Raw genomic sequence first — 17,047 nt, 5'->3', positions numbered from 1 at the left:
CATTCTTTTCTGCAGCACACCAACTTTACACGGACATCTTACATTTTTCTCCCAGTATATGATTTCGAAAGCTTACTTTTCTCTTCCAGTGCATATTTTGGAGAGAAAAAAACTTAGCTCATGAATGAAGATTTGTATGCACGGTCTACTTGGTTTATACTACAATCACTGTGCTTTTTCTTTGTGTGGCGTATTCCCATCGCACTAGCTATGTTTCTTATTGTTGTATATGTTTTTTTCCTCTTAATGTTGTATAAGATAATGACCAGTCTAAAAGCTCAGTGAAATGTGTCTACTTTTGCCTGGCCAAGGCTGAGAAAATGTTTATCAATTGCTATGTCATGAATACAAGTTAGTCACCAGTCAAACAAAAAAACTGCAACAGATGGGAGTACCTATTGGTATTCTTTCGTATACATAAAAATTGGCACCTCCAATATACGCAAACATTAACTTGATGTATAGCTTAAGTATATATATGCTCATAAATTACTGATTCAGGCATAGGTTCATGCATATTGTTTGCCCCATGTATGAACTCTATCATGTTAACTACTTATATGACACTCCCTCGGCTAATGGTGCCTTGTCATTTTTTTAAAAATAAGTGCCTTCATATACTAAAATTAATGAAAGGAGGTTACCATCAGAGCATACCCTTGTCTTAAAGAATGGCATAGCGAGAATAAATGAAACTTATTAGAGATGTATTAATGTGTATTGTAGCATCATATGCCTCTTTTCAATTTATCTTCCTAAGTGCATGGTTCTTTTATCTTAATCAAGTAACATTTGTTATAAATAGTAAACACACTCCATATATGGATACAACGTATTGACATGCGCGGCGTACCGCCGCGCGGGCTATGCTAGTGAAAGCTACCATTGGATTTGATCTCGTCAGATATAGTAGTTCCCTACGCATGCGGCACATAAAGATAAAAATACTGTATCAGAGCTATCATAAGCCCCCTTTTCTTTTGTGAAAAAACTGGTTCAGGTAAGTTTGGCCAAAAGATGTACTCCCTCCGTCCGGAAATACTTGTTAGAGGAATGGATGTATCTAGATGTATTTTAGTTCTAGATACATCTATTTGTATCAATTTCTATGACAAGTATTTTCAGATGGAGGGAGTACTGTAATAGCGACCTGTATAATTACCCCAACTTCCTTTTACCTAACCTTGTTCAAAACTTTGGCGGTGCAAATTTCACACCGGCATGATGCCGGTGACGGCATCAACCTAGCCCTGCCTGCCGTTCCTTGCCTATCGGCCCGCTGCGCCGCTCCGACCACGTAGTCATGTAGCAGCACCGCCTCTCCCTGCTGTGTCTTTATCGGCCCGACAACAACGGCTTGAGGGCATTCAACAGAGCCAAATACCTAAGGGCTTGTTTGGTTGCCGTCCTGCATTGCATGCCTTTCTTCAGTCAGCGTGGCTCTCGAAAAATAGCCTCATATATGACATCTGCAAGTTGTTTGGTTGCCTGCATATGGACTGCCTACAGTAGAGGATCAATTTTGGCATGTTGTTTGGTTGCCTGCATTGTCTCGACGCATACAACTACACGTTGTTAGGTTGTCCGCATGGGGTATGATTAAGAGCTAGCACTTGCACTTAGCACACAGGGTTAAGAGCTAGTAGAGGAAGGGGGAGAAGAAGTGCAGTGTGCGCCGGACCATGGCGACTGCGGTGGATAGTGGCCGTGGCGCCGTGTCTGACATGACGAGCATGGAGTCGTGGACGAGCGACCCCGTCGGCGGCATGCAAGCGACACCATCGGCGAACTAGTTGCGGTGCTCGCGCAAAGACAGTCGACCGAGGAGGAGAATGCAATGCCCGCGTCATGGTATTGTCAGTGCAGTGGACGAGAGAGGAGGTCGAGATGATCGACACCGGAAATGACTCCAGTGTAGTAGGGCGAGAGAGAGGAGGCCAAGATGATCGACCTCGTCGGCGGCGCGGCGAACTACAGTGTGCACGGAGGCAGAGGACACAAGAAAGCGGTGTGCGCGCCATTGCAGCGTTAGTGCAGTAAGAGGACGACAGAGAATAGGCCGAGATGAGCGACGCCGGAAACGACTCTAGTGTAGTAGGACGTGGGCAAGGAGATCAAGGGAAAGGGCTTCGACGTCGAGAGGGACGAATAGGAGGGCTTTGAGCAGAAGACATAGGAGCTCGACATGGTGGTGTCAGTGCAGTAGACTGCTGCTCAAAGAGAGATTAAGCTACGATCGTCAAAACCAAAAACTTACAACACGAATATTGTGAGGAACTGCGAGATTAGACTGTTGGTCAATTTTTTTTTCAAATGATCAAATGATCGATTGTGCGTGACAAATTTGACAAAATTCGTTCAAAATAGAAATAAGGATTCCAGTCATCCTCCCGGCTCCTCAGCCGTTTGGGATTCCTGGCCGTCGGATCGACCCATGGAATGACCTCGTCCGTCGGATAAAAAAAAGTTACTGCTGGAATGAATAGTTACTCCCGTTTCGTGCCACCGCTCGTAAATAGTCTGCCCCGCCGGGGGCATTTTCGTCATTTCGCCTGCAGCTGTATAAAACTTGACCACCCGCGTGGAGATGACCTAGCCCGCACTCGCGCCCCCTCCCTCGTCCTCACCGCCCCGCCCGCATCGCCCCGCCCTCTCCTCTCCCTCTCCCGCCCGCATCACCGCCGCCCCGCCCGCATCGCCTCGCCCTCTCCTTTCCCTCTCCCTCCCTCAGTCCTTGCCGCCCCGCCCCGCCCCGTTTGGATGCCCCCGCTCGCCCCTCCCTCTCCTCCCTCAGACCTCGCCGCCCGCCCACATCGCCGATGCCCCTCAGACCACGCAGTGGTGGACCTCTCTCCTCCCACGCCCGCGTTCTTCCTCCCCCAACACGCCCCCACTCGGCCCCGCATGCCTAGGTGTCTTCCACCAACCACGGCGACGGCGCAGCGGCCACGGAGGCGGCGGGTCAGCGGCGCCGGCGATAGCGTCCGTGGCAGCGGTGGAGGGCGCGGCCGCGGCTCTCCGTTCGGTGTTGTTGCGCGCGCAGCAGGCGGCGACGCGGCCTGGGCGCGCGTCGGAGTCGGTGCGCGTGGTGGCGGTGAACAAGACGAAGCCCGTGGGCGTCATCCACGGCGTGTACGACGCCGGCCACCGCTGCTTCGGCTAGAACTACGTCCACGAGCTCATCGACAAGGCCCCCCAGGTTGTACCCCCAGCTGAGAAGAATGAAATTTTTATCCCCTTTCACCGCGTGAAAGAACTGCTGATTGGAACGTGAATGGAAAACAAGTCACTATCTCTCTCGTGCTTCTGCTCGCCCGGGATGCAGCTCTTCAGTGAGCTCGACAAGGTCTGTCTTCTCTTCCCCATCTCTCTCTCTCTCTCTCTTAAATCCCCAGCGCTCACATTTGGTCTGCTCTTCTCTTGTAGATGTGCTTGAAGAAAAGGGCCATTGGATTGTACAGGAAGAATGGGATGTTGTTCTTTGCTGCTTCACCTAGCCTTGCTGCTCGACCATGTTGCCCCTGGTAAGCTTAATGCTCTCCATCCTCCTTAGATTTGTATATGTCTGCTGCTAAAACAACAACCACCACCAATTAGCCTGGCATGCCACTGTTTGGGTATTTAATTGCTGCACCATTCCAGTTGAACTGACATATCTCTCTCATGAGGTTTGCTTGTGTTATGTTCCTTTCCACTAACATGAAATTAACTGTGATGTCCTTCTAATTATCTTGTACCAGGAATTTTAGCTAGGACATAAAAGGCATAAAACCTTGAGGAAGGAATTGTGTGTGCCACAACTGGATAATTTGTGTGAGTTGGATGTATCGTTAGGTGACCAACCTGAATTGTTCTTATTGTTGTTGCATATGTGAAATGAAATTTCTTCTCTTGCTATGTGCTAGCCTGCAATACATGATAAGCACACCTGTCACCATTGGTTCATGTTGTACTATTGAGACATACTGATTAATTTATGGTCTTCCACTCCATTATCCCCTTTTGATTGTTGGTTTGATGTACTCTGCTATGATGCTTCTTGGGTCTATTTAGTTAATTTTTGGTGCTCTTGCTTTATTTACCTCTGCTATGATCTATGTTTTTTAGATATATTTGTTTAAACCCTTCTGATTGTCGCTCTTCTTTGTCTTTTGCAGGTGTTGTTGTTGTGGGTTGGTGCTGCTGCTGTTGCAGGGGCAGCAGTGTCTCCAAGCAAACAGGTTGTTGTGTACCTACGACATATTTCTGTGCTCCTGGATGTGCTACATCACCTCATCCTCTCATTGGCCGCCTCGGTGCCCGTGGCGTTCGTGCTCATCGGCAGGACGGTGCAAGGTGCAACTCCGATGCAGCGGCGTGGATGTGCGGTGTAGGAAGCGGTTCCTCGCCGGCTGGACGGCGTTCAGGCGCAACCTCGGCGCCCACTAAGTACTGCCTCGGCTACAACCTCCTTCGGTGAGCTCCATCTTCCTCCTGCTCTGCTTCAGCTACTGCATGGGACATGGCTAGGGCTACGATGATCAGTTATGGCTGATATAGGCATGCTCTCGAGCAATCGAGGCAATTGTTGTGGGTATTAATTTGGATCCCCCCTCATTTCTTTGAGCTATTTTGATCACGTTCTTATTTTAGTGACTCTGTCCTTGGATGGTCATTTCTGCTGAGTGATAACCAGGGCAGTTTCACCCTCATAAGAACATATTGATCTGGTGATCCATCAAGAAATCCATCGAGAAATAAGGATGCCGGTCATCCTCCCAGCTCCTCAGCCGTTTGGGATTCCTGGCCGTCGGATCGGGTGGCTTGATCGGATCTGGGCCGTCGGATCGACCCCTGTAACAACCTCATCCGTCGGATAAAAAAAGTTACTGCTGGAATGAATAGTTACTCCCGTTTCATGCCACCGCTCGTAAATAGCCTGCCCCGCCGGGGGCATTCTCGCCATTTCGCTTTGTCTGTGGCGGTGGCGTTCGTGCTAGGGCGATGATGATTAACTGTGGCTGGAATAAGTGTGCCTTTGAGCAATCAAGGCACCTTTTGGTATCAAGTTGGATCCTCCCTGTTGTCTCTAGAATCCTTTTTGATCCTGTGATACCTGTTGATCTGTCCTTGGATGGTCATTCTTGTTGAGTGATAACCAGGGCAGCTCCATTGTGTAAACAGATTGATCTGGTGATAAGAGATGACGGGGTAGGTTATATGATTGAGGAAAGGCGAATCTGAGCCCACTATGCAATGAACACTAAACCCTTTTTATTTTTATTTAAAGGTGTTGCTTATTTATGCTCCAGTGTTTATAGCCGTTTAAAGTAAAGTTTTCTTCTCTCTCGTACCTTTATTGTTTGTTGTTGTTCTTTGATTTAATCTGGTTAAGAGTAAGTTGCACTTTGTTATACTAGAAAGACTCACTCCCAGCAAGTTATCGGTTGAATGACTTGTTTTAATTCGTTGTGATACTATTACTTCTATTTTTTTGCAAGTTACCGGTTGCAGCTATTTGTTCATGCTACAGAAATTAATACTACAGGATTTTTTTGAGATTTTTCTTGAGATAATGTTGGATTGTTCATGTAAAGAGTGACCGAGGTAGCATGTCCCGTTTTGTATCCATAAACAATTTTTCGACTGATGTGATTAAGTTGCTTGGTTAATCCGAGCCATTGAGCGGACATTTCCTTTCGTTTTCTTTAGTTTGTTCTGAAGCTTTCCCCAATTATGTACGTCACCACTCCATTTTTTTGGATCCTGCAGTTTGAACAAACTTCCAACTATAGAGTTTAAAATATGCTACCTACATAAAGAGGAGTTAAATAAGGATGAACTTACACAGCTTATCCTTATTTTAGCAATGAGAGTATTTTGTATATAGAGTTGATATTCTGAAACTTCTGTTTTTATTACTGTATTATATTATGAAGGTTCAAGTATTTGGGTTCTAGCTCCTACTTGGATATGGTAGATGCTTATTCATTTTCCTATTAGTCTAGCAGGATTACATCATTGATGTTACTTCCCAACCAATATTAAGCTGGCAGTTGTTTATTTTCTCTTTTGCCTAACACATCAAAATCTAGAGTAACACTTTTTGTTGATTGATATTTCTGACAGATACTGATTACTCCTCTTTATTTTATTGTATTGTTAGCCAATTAAAAAGGTTTTTTTGTAGGTGTATATTTTTTCTGTATGGTATATATTATGCGAGTTATTTCTAATGCATCTTGATATTATCTTAGAATCATCTGACTAGAGTCTCGGTCCTTCGAGCATAGTTAACTAAAGCATCTTTTATATCCGATATCAAATTATCTATACTTGTACTAAGATATTAATATATCTAACTAGATTTTCACTTCTTTAATGGAGTTTTTAGCACTCAGATTTATTTGAAATAGCTGCTCCTATGTTTTTGTCAGTGCTTGCTGTACTTTCTTTAAATGTTTCTTCTTGGTAGGATCAGTTCTAAGTAGTGGATGTAAGCATGCCTTTTCAAGCTTAAGCATTTGATTTTTGGCGATATGGTGTTCTCTCCTTACAGATGACCTTCTGCTTTCTTATTTTGACAAAATAGACAAGCTGGATGCAGTTGCCGCCACTCATGTTGCTACAGGGGGAGTGCGGGTCAAGGTGAGCTCATCGGCACCGTTGCTGACCGGCAGATCCAGGCGCACCCTCTCGATGCACGCAGGGGGGTGATCTATGACGACCTCCTGGGCACGACACCGCTGGAGACGGTGAGAAACACACACTCCGTCCACCATCGGTCACCGACAGTAGCAGGACGAACCATCGCCGTAGCCGCCAGGTGTTTATATTCTCTAGCTGGTTAATGTTTTCTTTCTTGGCTGTAGTGTATTTGGCATTTGAGGTGATCGCAAATAGGAGTTGGGGCAGAAAAATGTCGTTTTATTTCCTCTCATGTGACTAGCCAGTTTTGCCTTCATGCCCAGAGTCTTGCAAGTTGTACCCGTGTCGAGATTTGCTATGGTTTCTTATGTCTTTGTTTCATGTTTATTTCAGGTTTTGCTTTGTGGCCTCAAGTCCAGCGTATCCTTGGTTTTATATTGAATAAATGCCTGCAGTTTGCACTCATTTCTGTAACATAGAAGTTTATCCTGCTCCTCTTCATCTTATGCTTTGTAGTGGACTTGATACGTATGTTTAGTGTCTATGCCAATACCTGTGGTTCTGAAGTGTATTTGAGATGTATTTTCCTTCTGGAAAGGCCACACTATTCCTTCCAAGTATATTCATAGTAAATGAGAATGCATGTGTTTCCTGTATATAATAGTGCGACACACGCATTCTTATTTACAAATTGAATCATGCTACTCTGACATCAGAGAGCTGTAGGTTTAGTTTTTAGTTAAAGCAGTATCTACTAGGTATTGTATATGCAGCACCACATTTTGGATCATTCAATAGAAGTTAGGTTCAAGTTCAGATTGTTTAAGTAGCAGGTTGTAACATATGCACACCCCTAAGGTATACTAGCCAGTGTTTGTTAGTATGGCAACGTGTGTCGTAGTTGTTAGGAGCCGCTGGTGAGCTCATCTTCTCTTCATTTTTCCACTCCATTCTTTTAACACTTAATTTTGTTGTCCTTTCTTACAGATATTCATTGTTTCTTCTTTTTATATGTTCAAACTGTAATGGAGATGAAATGCACACGTATATCCTTGATAAAGATCTCTGTAATTTTTAAATGTGCTGACAAGGACAGTGCTATTGCATTTGAATCAACAAGTTGTTTAATAATATGGTCTCCTTGTGCTTACCTGCAAATCTGTCGTATCTTATATTTGTTGGTTGGTTGATTGTCTCAACCATCAGTTGAGAACATATAGATTTTCAGTTTACAAGTTAAGGGGTTTGGCTGGTCCCTGTGCCTTCTTTATTCCCTTGTGCGTGTGTTTCGTCGGGGATCGTAGCAGAATTTTAAAATTTTCTACGCATTATCAAGATCAATCTATGGAGTAATCTAGCAACGAAGGGAAGGAGAGTGCATCTACATACCCTTGTAGATCGCTAAGCGGAAGCGTTCAAGTGAACGGGGTTGATGGAGTCGTACTCGTCGTGATCCAAATCACCGATGATCCTAGTGCCGAATGGACGGCACCTCCGCGTTCAACACACGTACAGCCCGGTGACATCTCCTACGCCTTGATCCAGCAAAGGGAGAAGGAGAGGTTGGGGAAGACTCCATCCAATAGCAGCACGACGGGACTCCAGCAGGGCTTCGCCAAGCGCTGTTGGGATGCCCCTTTGCCTCCACTATATATAGGGGGGAGGGAGGGCTGCGCCCCCACCTAGGGTTTCCACCCTACGGGTGGCGGCAGCCCCATCCCCATCTAGGGTGGCGGCCAAGTGGGGGGGAGAGGGAGGCGCACCAGGCATGGGCCTTAGGGCCCATCTGCCCTTAGGGTTTGCCCCCTCTTCTCTCCAGGCGCATGGGCCTTGGTGGGGAGGCGCCCCAGCCCACCTAGGGGCTGGTCCCTTCCCACTATTGGCCCATGTATGCCTCCGGGGCTGGTGGCCCCACCTGGTGGACCCCCGGACCCCTCCGGTGGTCCCGGTACACTATTGGTGATACCCGGAACACTTCCGGTGGCCAAAACCATACTTCCTATATATCAATCTTTACCTCCGGACCATTCCGGAACTCCTCGTGACGTCCGGGATCTCATCCGGAACTCCGAACAACATTCGGTAACCGCGTACATACTTTCCCTGTAACCCTAGCGTCATCGAACCTTAAGTGTGTAGACCCTACGGGTTCGGGAGTCATGCAGACATGGCCGAGACAACTCTCCGGTCAATAACCAACAGCGGGATCTGGATACCCATGTTGGCTCCCACATGCTCCACGATGATCTCATCTGATGAACCACGATGTCAAGGATTTAATCAACCCGTATACAATTCCATTTGTCTATCGGTACGATACTTGCCCGAGATTCGATCGTCGGTATCCCAATACCTTGTTCAATCTCGTTACCGGCAAGTCTCTTTACTCGTTCCGTAACACATCATCCCGTGATCAACTCCTTGGTCACATTGTGCACATTATGATGTCCTACCGAGTGGGCCCAGAGATACCTCTCCGTTTACACGGAGTGACAAATCCCAGTCTCGATTTGTGCCAACCCAACAAACACTTTCGGAGATACCTGTAGTGTACCTTTATAGCCACCCAGTTACGTTGTGACGTTTGGCACACCCAAAGCACTCCTACGGTATCCGGGAGTTGCACAATCTCATGGTCTAAGAAAATGATACTTGACATTAGAAAAGCTTTAGCATACGAACTACACGATCTTTGTGCTAGACTTAGGATTGGGTCTTGTCCATCACATCATTTCCCAATGATGTGATCCTGTTATCAACGACATCCAATGTCCATGGTCAGGAAACCGTAACCATCTATTGATCAACGAGCTAGTCAACTAGAGGCTTACTAGGGACATGGTGTTGTCTATGTATCCACACATGTATCTGAGTTTCCTATCAATACAATTCTAGCATGGATAATAAACGATTATCATGAACGAGGAAATATAATAATAACCAATTTATTATTGCCTCTAGGGCATATTTCCAACAGTCTCCCACTTGCACTAGAGTCAATAATCTAGTTCACATCGCCATGTGATTAACACTCACAGGTCACATCGCCATGTGACCAACATCCAAGAGTCTACTAGACTCAATGTTCTAGTTCACATCACTATGTGATAAACACTCAAAGAGTTCTAGGTTTGATCATGTTATGCTTGTGAGAGAGGTTGTAGTCAACGGGTCTTGCCATATTCAGATCCCTATGTATTTCGTAAAACTTTATGTCATATCGTAGATGCTGCTACCACGTTCCACTTGAAGCTATTCCAAATTATTGCTCCATTATACGTATCCGGTATCTCTACTCAGAGCTATCCTGATAGGTGTTAAGCTTGCATCGACGTAACTCTTTACGTCGAACTCTTTATCACCTCCATAATCGAGAAACATTTCCTTATTCCTCTAAGGACAATTTTGACCGCTATCTGGTGATCCAGTCCTAGATCACCTTTGTACCCTCTTGCCAGACATGTGGCAAGGCACACATCAGGTGCGGTACTCAGCATGGCATACCGTATAGAGCCTATGACAAGAGCATAGGGGACGACCTTCGTCCTTCCTCTTTCTTCTGCCGTGGTCAAGCTTTGAGTCTTACTCAACTTCACACCTTACAACTCAGGTAAGAACCCCTTCTTTGACTGATCTATTTTGAACTCCTTCAAAAACATGTCAAGGTGTGCGTTCTTTGAAAGTATCATCAAGCGTCTTGATCTATTTCTATAGATCCTGATGCCCAATATGTAAGCAGCTTTATCTAGGTCTTCCTTTGAAAATCACTCTTCAAACAACCGTTTATGCTTTCCAGAAATTCTACATCATTTTGGATCAACAATATGTCATCCACATATACTTATCAGAAATGTTGTAGTGCTCCCACTCACTTTCTTGTAAATACAAGTTTCTAGCAAACATTGTATAAACCTAAAAGCTTTAATCACTCCATCAAAGCAAATATTCCGATTCAGAGATGCTTGCTCTAGTCCATAGAAGGATCGCTGGAGCCAGCATACCTTTTAGCATCCTTAGGATCGACAAAACCTTTTATTGTATCACATACAACTTTTTCTTACGAAAACTGGTAAGAAAACTTGCTTTGACATCCATCTGTTAGATTTCATAATCGAAAAATACAGCTAATGCTAACATGATTCCGACGGACTTAAGCATCGCTACGGGTGAGAAATTCTCATCGTAGTCAACTCCTTGAACTTGTGAAAAGACTCTTTCCCACAAGTCGAGCTTCGTAGACGGTAACATTACCGCCCACGTCCGTCTTCTTCTTAAAGATCCATTTATCTCAATGGCTTGCTGATCATCGGGCAAGTCCACCAAAGTCCATACTTTGTTCTGATACATGGATCCTATTTCGGATTTCATGGCTTCTAACCATTTGTCGGAATACGGGCCCACCATCGCTTCTCCATAGCTCGTAGGTTCATTGTTGTCTAACAACATGATATCTAAGACAGGATTACCGTACCACTTAGGAGTAGTACATATCCTTGTCGACCTATGAGGTTCGATAGCAACTTGATCCGAAGCTTTCATGATCACTATCATTAACTTCCTATTCAACAGACGTAGGTGCCACAGAGAACATCTTTCTGTGTTGCATCATTCTCTGGTTGAAATAAAGGTTCGACAACCTCATCAAGTTCTATCTTCCTCCCACTCAATTCTTTCGAGAGAAACTCCTTCTCGAGAAAGGACCCGTTCTTAGCGACAAACAATTTGCCCTCGGATCTGAGATAGAAGGTATACCCAACTGTCACCTTTGGGTATCCTATGAAGATGTGTTTGTCCGCTTTGGGTTCGAGCTTCTCTGGCTGAAGCCTTAAGCATCGCAGCCCCAAAGATTAAGAAACGACAACTTTGGTTTCTTGCCAAACCAATGTTCATACGATGTCGTCTCAACGGACTTAGGTGTTGTCCTATCTAAAGTGAATGCAGCTGTCTCTAACGCATAACCTCAAAATGGAAACGGTAGATCGGTAAGAGACATCATAGATCGCACCATATCTCATAAGGTTCGATTACGACGTCCGGACACACCATTACCTTGCGGTGTTCCAGGTGGCTTCAACTGTGAAACAATTCCACAATGTCATAAGTGATTGCCAAACTCATAACTCAGAAAATCCCCTTTTGATCAGATCGAAACATGATCTTATTGTTATGATGATTCTTAACTTCACTCTGAAATCGCTTGAACTTTTCAAATGTTTCAGACTTGTGCTTCATTAAGTAGATATACCTATATCTACCCAAATCGTCAGTGAAGATGAGAAAACGGCGATATCCACCGCACGCTTCAATTCTCATTGGATCACACGCATCAGCATGCATGATTTCCAACAAGTCACTTGCCCATTTCATTGTACCTGAAAATGGGGTCTTAGTCATCTTGCCCATGAGGCATGGCTCGCATGTGTCAAGTGATTCAAAATCAAGTGACTCCAAACATCCATCGACATGGAGTTTCTTCATGCATCTTACGCCAATATGACCTAAGCGGCAGTGCCACGAGAAAGTGGTACTATCATTATTAACTCTACATCTTTTGGCGTGAACATGTGTATTACCACGACCGAGATTCAATGAACCATTCACATAGGGTGCATGACCATGAAAGGTATCATTCATGTAAACAGAATAACCATTATTCTCTAACTTAAATGAATGATCGTATTGCAATGAACATGATCTAATCATATTCATGCTCAACGTAGACACCTGATAACATTTATCTAGGTTCAATACTAATCCCGAAGGCAGATGGAGCGTGCGATGGTGATCTCATTAACTTTGGAAACACTTCCAACACACATCGTCACCTCGCCCTTAGCCAGTCTCCGTTTAGTCCGTAGCTTTTTGCTTCAAGTCACCAATAATAGTAACTGAACCGGTATCCAATACCCAGGTGCTACCAGGAGTACTAGTGAGGTACACATTAATAACACGCATATACTTTGTTGAAGTTGCCAGCCTTCTTATCTACCATGCATTTGGGGTAATTCCGCTACCAGTGACCGTTCCCCTTACAATAGAAGCACTCAGTCTTGGGTTTGGGTTCAACCTTGGGTTCCTTCACTGGAGCGGCAACTGGTTTGCCATCCATGAAGTTTCCCTTCTAGCCCTTGCCTTCTTCAAACCAGTGGTCTTGTTAAACCATCAACACTTGATGCTCCTTCTTGATTTCTACCTTTTGCGGTCTTAAGCACCGCGAACCGCTCCGGGATCAACTCCATCCCTTGCATGTCATAGTTCATCACGAAGATCTAGTACCTTAGTGATAGTGGCTAAAGAACTCTATCAATCACTATCTTATCTGGAAGTTTAACTCCCACTTGATTTAAGTGATTGTAGCACCCAGACATTCTGAGCACATGCTGACTAGCTGAGCTATTCTCCTCCATCTTGTTGGCAAAAGAACTTGTCAGAGGTCTCACACCTCTCAACACGGGCATGAGCCTGAAATCCCAATTTCAGCTCTTGGAACATCTCATATGTTCTATGGTGTTCAAAACGTCATTGGAATCCCGATTCTAAGCCGTAAAGTATGGTGCACTAAACTATCAGGTAGTCATCAGAATGTGTCTGTCAGGTGTTCACAACATCCACAGACGACGTTGTAGGGGTTTGCACATCGAGTGGTGCATCAAAGATGTAAGCCTTCTGTGTAGCAGTGAGGACACTCCTCGGACTACGGATCTAGTCCACATCATTGCTTACAATATCTTTCAACTTAATCTTTCTCTAGGAACATATTGAAATAGGGAGCTACGACGTGAGCTATTTATCTACAACATATTTGCAAAGACAATTTAGACTATGTTCATGATAATTGAGTTCATCTAATCAAATTATTTAATGAACTCCCACTCAGATAGACATCCCTCTAGTCATCTAAGTGAAACATGATCCGAGTCAACTAGGCCGTGTCCGATCATCACGTGAGACGGACTAGTCAACACCGGTGAACATCTTCATGTTGATCGTATCTTCTATACGACTCATGCTCGACCTTTCGGTCTTCCGTGTTCCGAGGCCATGTCTGTACATGCTAGGCTCGTCAAGTCAACCTAAGTGTATTGCGTGTGTAAATCTGGCTTACACCCGTTGTATTCGAACGTTAGAATCTATCACACCCGATCATCACGTGGTGCTTCAAAACAACGAACCTTCGCAACAGTGCACAGTTAGGGGGAACACTTTCTTGAAATGAGGGATCATCTTATTTAAGCTACCGTCGTTCTAAGCAAATAAGATGTAAAACATGATAAACATCACATGCAATCAAATAGTGACATGATATGGCCAATATCATTTTGCTCCTTTTGATCTCCATCTTCGGGGCTCCATGATCATCGTTGTCACCGGCATGACACCATGATCTCCATCATCATGATCTCCATCATCGTGTCTTCTTGAAGTTGTCTCTTCATCCATTACTTCTACTACTATGGCTAACACTTTAGCAATAAAGTAAAGTAATTACATGACGTTTTTGTTGACACGCAGGTCATAAATAAATTAATACAACTCCTATGGCTCCTGCCGGTTGTCATACTCATCGACATGCAAGTCGTGATTCCTATTACAAGAACATGATCAATCTCATACATCACATATATCATTCATCACATCCTTTTGGCCATATCACATCACAAGGCATATGCTGCAAAAACAAGTTAGACGTCCTCTAATTGTTGTTGCATGTTTTTACGTGGCTGCTATAGGTTTCTAGCAAAAACGTTTCTTACCTACGCCAAAACCACAACGTGATATGCCAATTTCTATTTACCCTTCATAAGGACCCTTTTCATCGAATCCGGTCCGACTAAAGTGGGAGAGACAGACACCCGCTAGCCACCTTATGCAACTAGTGCATGTCAGTCGGTGGAACCAGTCTCACGTAAGAGTACGTGTAAGGTCGGTCCGGGCCGCTTCATCCCACGATGCCGCCGAATCAAGATAAGATTAGTAACGGCAAGTAAATTGACAATATCGACGCCCACAACTGCTTTGTGTTCTACTCATGCATAGAAACTACGCATAGACCTAGCTCATGATGCCACTGTTGGGGATCGTAGCAGAATTTTAAAATTTTCTACGCATCATCAAGATCAATCTATGGAGTAATCTAGCAACGAAGGGAAGGAGAGTGCATCTACATACCCTTGTAGATCGCTAAGCGGAAGCATTCAAGTGAACGGGGTTGATGGAGTCGTACTCGTCGTGATCCAAATCACCGATGATCCTAGTGCCGAATGGACGGCACCTCCGCGTTCAACACACGTACAGCCCGGTGACATCTCCTACGCCTTGATCCAGCAAAGGGAGAAGGAGAGGTTGGGGAAGTCTCCATCTAGCAGCAGCACGACGATGTGGTGGTGGTGGAGGAGCGCGGGACTCCAGCAGGGCTTCGCCAAGCGCTACGAGAGACGAGGAGGAAGAGGGGTAGGGCCGCGCCAACAGGAGAAGGACCTCATGTGTTGGGATGCCCCTTTGCCTCCACTATATATAGGGGGAGAGGGAGGGCTGCGCCCCCACCTAGGGTTTCCACCCTAGGGGTGGCGGCAGCCCCCATCCCCATCTGGGGTGGCGGCCAAGTGGGGGGGAGAGGGAGGCGCACCAGGCATGGGCCTTAGGGCCCATCTGCCCTTAGGGTTTGCCCCCTCTTCTCTCCAGGCGCATGGGCCTTGGTGGGGAGGCGCCCCAGCCCACCTAGGGGCTGGTCCCTTCCCACTATTGGCCCATGTATGCCTCCGGGGCTGGTGGCCCCACCTGGTGGACCCCCGGACCCCTCCGGTGGTCCCGGTACACTATTGGTGATACCTGGAACACTTCCGGTGGCCAAAACCATACTTCCTATATATCAATCTTTACCTCCGGACCATTCCGGAACTCCTCGTGACGTCCGGGATCTCATCCGGAACTCCGAACAACATTCGGTAACCGCGTACATACTTTCCCTATAACCCTAGCGTCATCGAACCTTAAGTGTGTAGACCCTACGGGTTCGGGAGTCATGCAGACATGGCCGAGACAACTCTCCGGTCAATAACCAACAGCGGGATCTGGATACCCATGTTGGCTCCCACATGCTCCACGATGATCTCATCTGATGAACCACGATGTCAAGGATTTAATCAATCCCGTATACAATTCCATTTGTCTATCGGTACGATACTTGCCCGAGATTCGATCGTCGGTATCCCAATACCTTGTTCAATCTCGTTACCGGCAAGTCTCTTTACTCGTTCCATAACACATCATCCCGTGATCAACTCCTTGGTCACATTGTGCACATTATGATGATGTCCTACCGAGTGGGCCCAGAGATACCTCTCCGTTTACACGGAGTGACAAATCCCAGTCTCGATTTGTGCCAACCCAACAAACACTTTCGGAGATACCTGTAGTGTACCTTTATAGCCACCCAGTTACGTTGTGATGTTTGGCACACCCAAAGCACTCCTACGGTATCCGGGAGTTGCACAATCTCATGGTCTAAGAAAATGATACTTGACATTAGAAAAGCTTTAGCATACGAACTACATGATCTTTGTGCTAGGCTTAGGATTGGGTCTTGTCCATCACATCATTTCCCAATGATGTGATCCCGTTATCAACGACATCCAATGTCCATGGTCAGGAAACCGTAACCATCTATTGATCAACGAGCTAGTCAACTAGAGGCTTACTAGGGACATGGTGTTGTCTATGTATCCACACATGTATCTGAGTTTCCTATCAATACAATTCTAGCATGGATAATAAACGATTATCATGAACGAGGAAATATAATAATAACCAATTTATTATTGCCTCTAGGGCATATTTCCAACATGTTTAACCTTTTTTGGTGCATGTGGTGGTCCTGCCCGACTGTTGTGACTGTTGTTTCTGATTCAGGAAAGCAAGAGCTTGACTGTATTATGAAGACCATAAATAGATAAGTACAGATTGTTTGCAAGTAAGTCAGGATTATATGAGGTGATTTATCCTTTTTTAGAGTTTTATTAGTATATCCATAAAGGGATCCATAGCATACTAATTGTGTTGAGGTTTATTTCACACTATAAGAGAAATTATTCATGTACCCGTGAAGCGGATATTATTATATTTTATAACTGGGACAACAAAGCTACATATTGGTCCTTGGAGCTCTAATCATTTCTTTCATTTGTGATGAGCTAACTTATGGTTACATGTTGCTGTCAATTATCAGAACTGCTACTTTCCGTTTCCTTATATTGAAAGTGACTGGAATGCATTCCTTAATCGCCCTCATTGTGTACACAAGGAGTTGCTATTACATGTATTAAATAGATTGATATATATTTGTTCTCTAAAAATATGTTCCTATTTTCGTTAAGAACACACCACTTCATCATTTCTGTTGTATAGCTTTCCTAGGTATATT

The 17,047-nt window shown here is 45.0% G+C and overlaps 1 long non-coding RNA gene across 6 annotated transcripts; it reads left to right on the top strand.

The window, feature by feature from the left end:
• Positions 1-2,608: 2,608 nt before the first annotated feature.
• On the top strand, positions 2,609-7,965 carry LOC125542361 (uncharacterized). Of its 6 annotated transcripts, none has more exons than XR_015617944.1 (6): positions 2,609-3,346; positions 3,427-3,524; positions 4,158-4,220; positions 4,325-4,455; positions 6,572-6,805; positions 7,021-7,965. It is a non-coding gene; the product is annotated as an uncharacterized LOC125542361 (long non-coding RNA). The 6 variants fall into 6 exon arrangements; XR_015617946.1 differs by adding an exon at positions 3,741-3,813 and having other exon boundaries at positions 2,628-3,346; positions 4,325-6,805; positions 7,021-7,719; XR_015617945.1 differs by adding an exon at positions 3,741-3,834 and having other exon boundaries at positions 2,628-3,346; positions 4,325-6,805; positions 7,021-7,719.
• Positions 7,966-17,047: the final 9,082 nt, after the last annotated feature.

Source organism: Triticum urartu, chromosome 3A (assembly GCF_056163025.1).
Source record: "Triticum urartu cultivar PI428250 chromosome 3A, HENAU_Tu73, whole genome shotgun sequence".
Classification (NCBI taxonomy): Eukaryota; Viridiplantae; Streptophyta; class Magnoliopsida; order Poales; family Poaceae; genus Triticum; species Triticum urartu.
The sequence above is the reverse complement of the archived record's forward strand: the minus strand, read 5'-3'. Positions and strand labels throughout refer to the sequence as shown.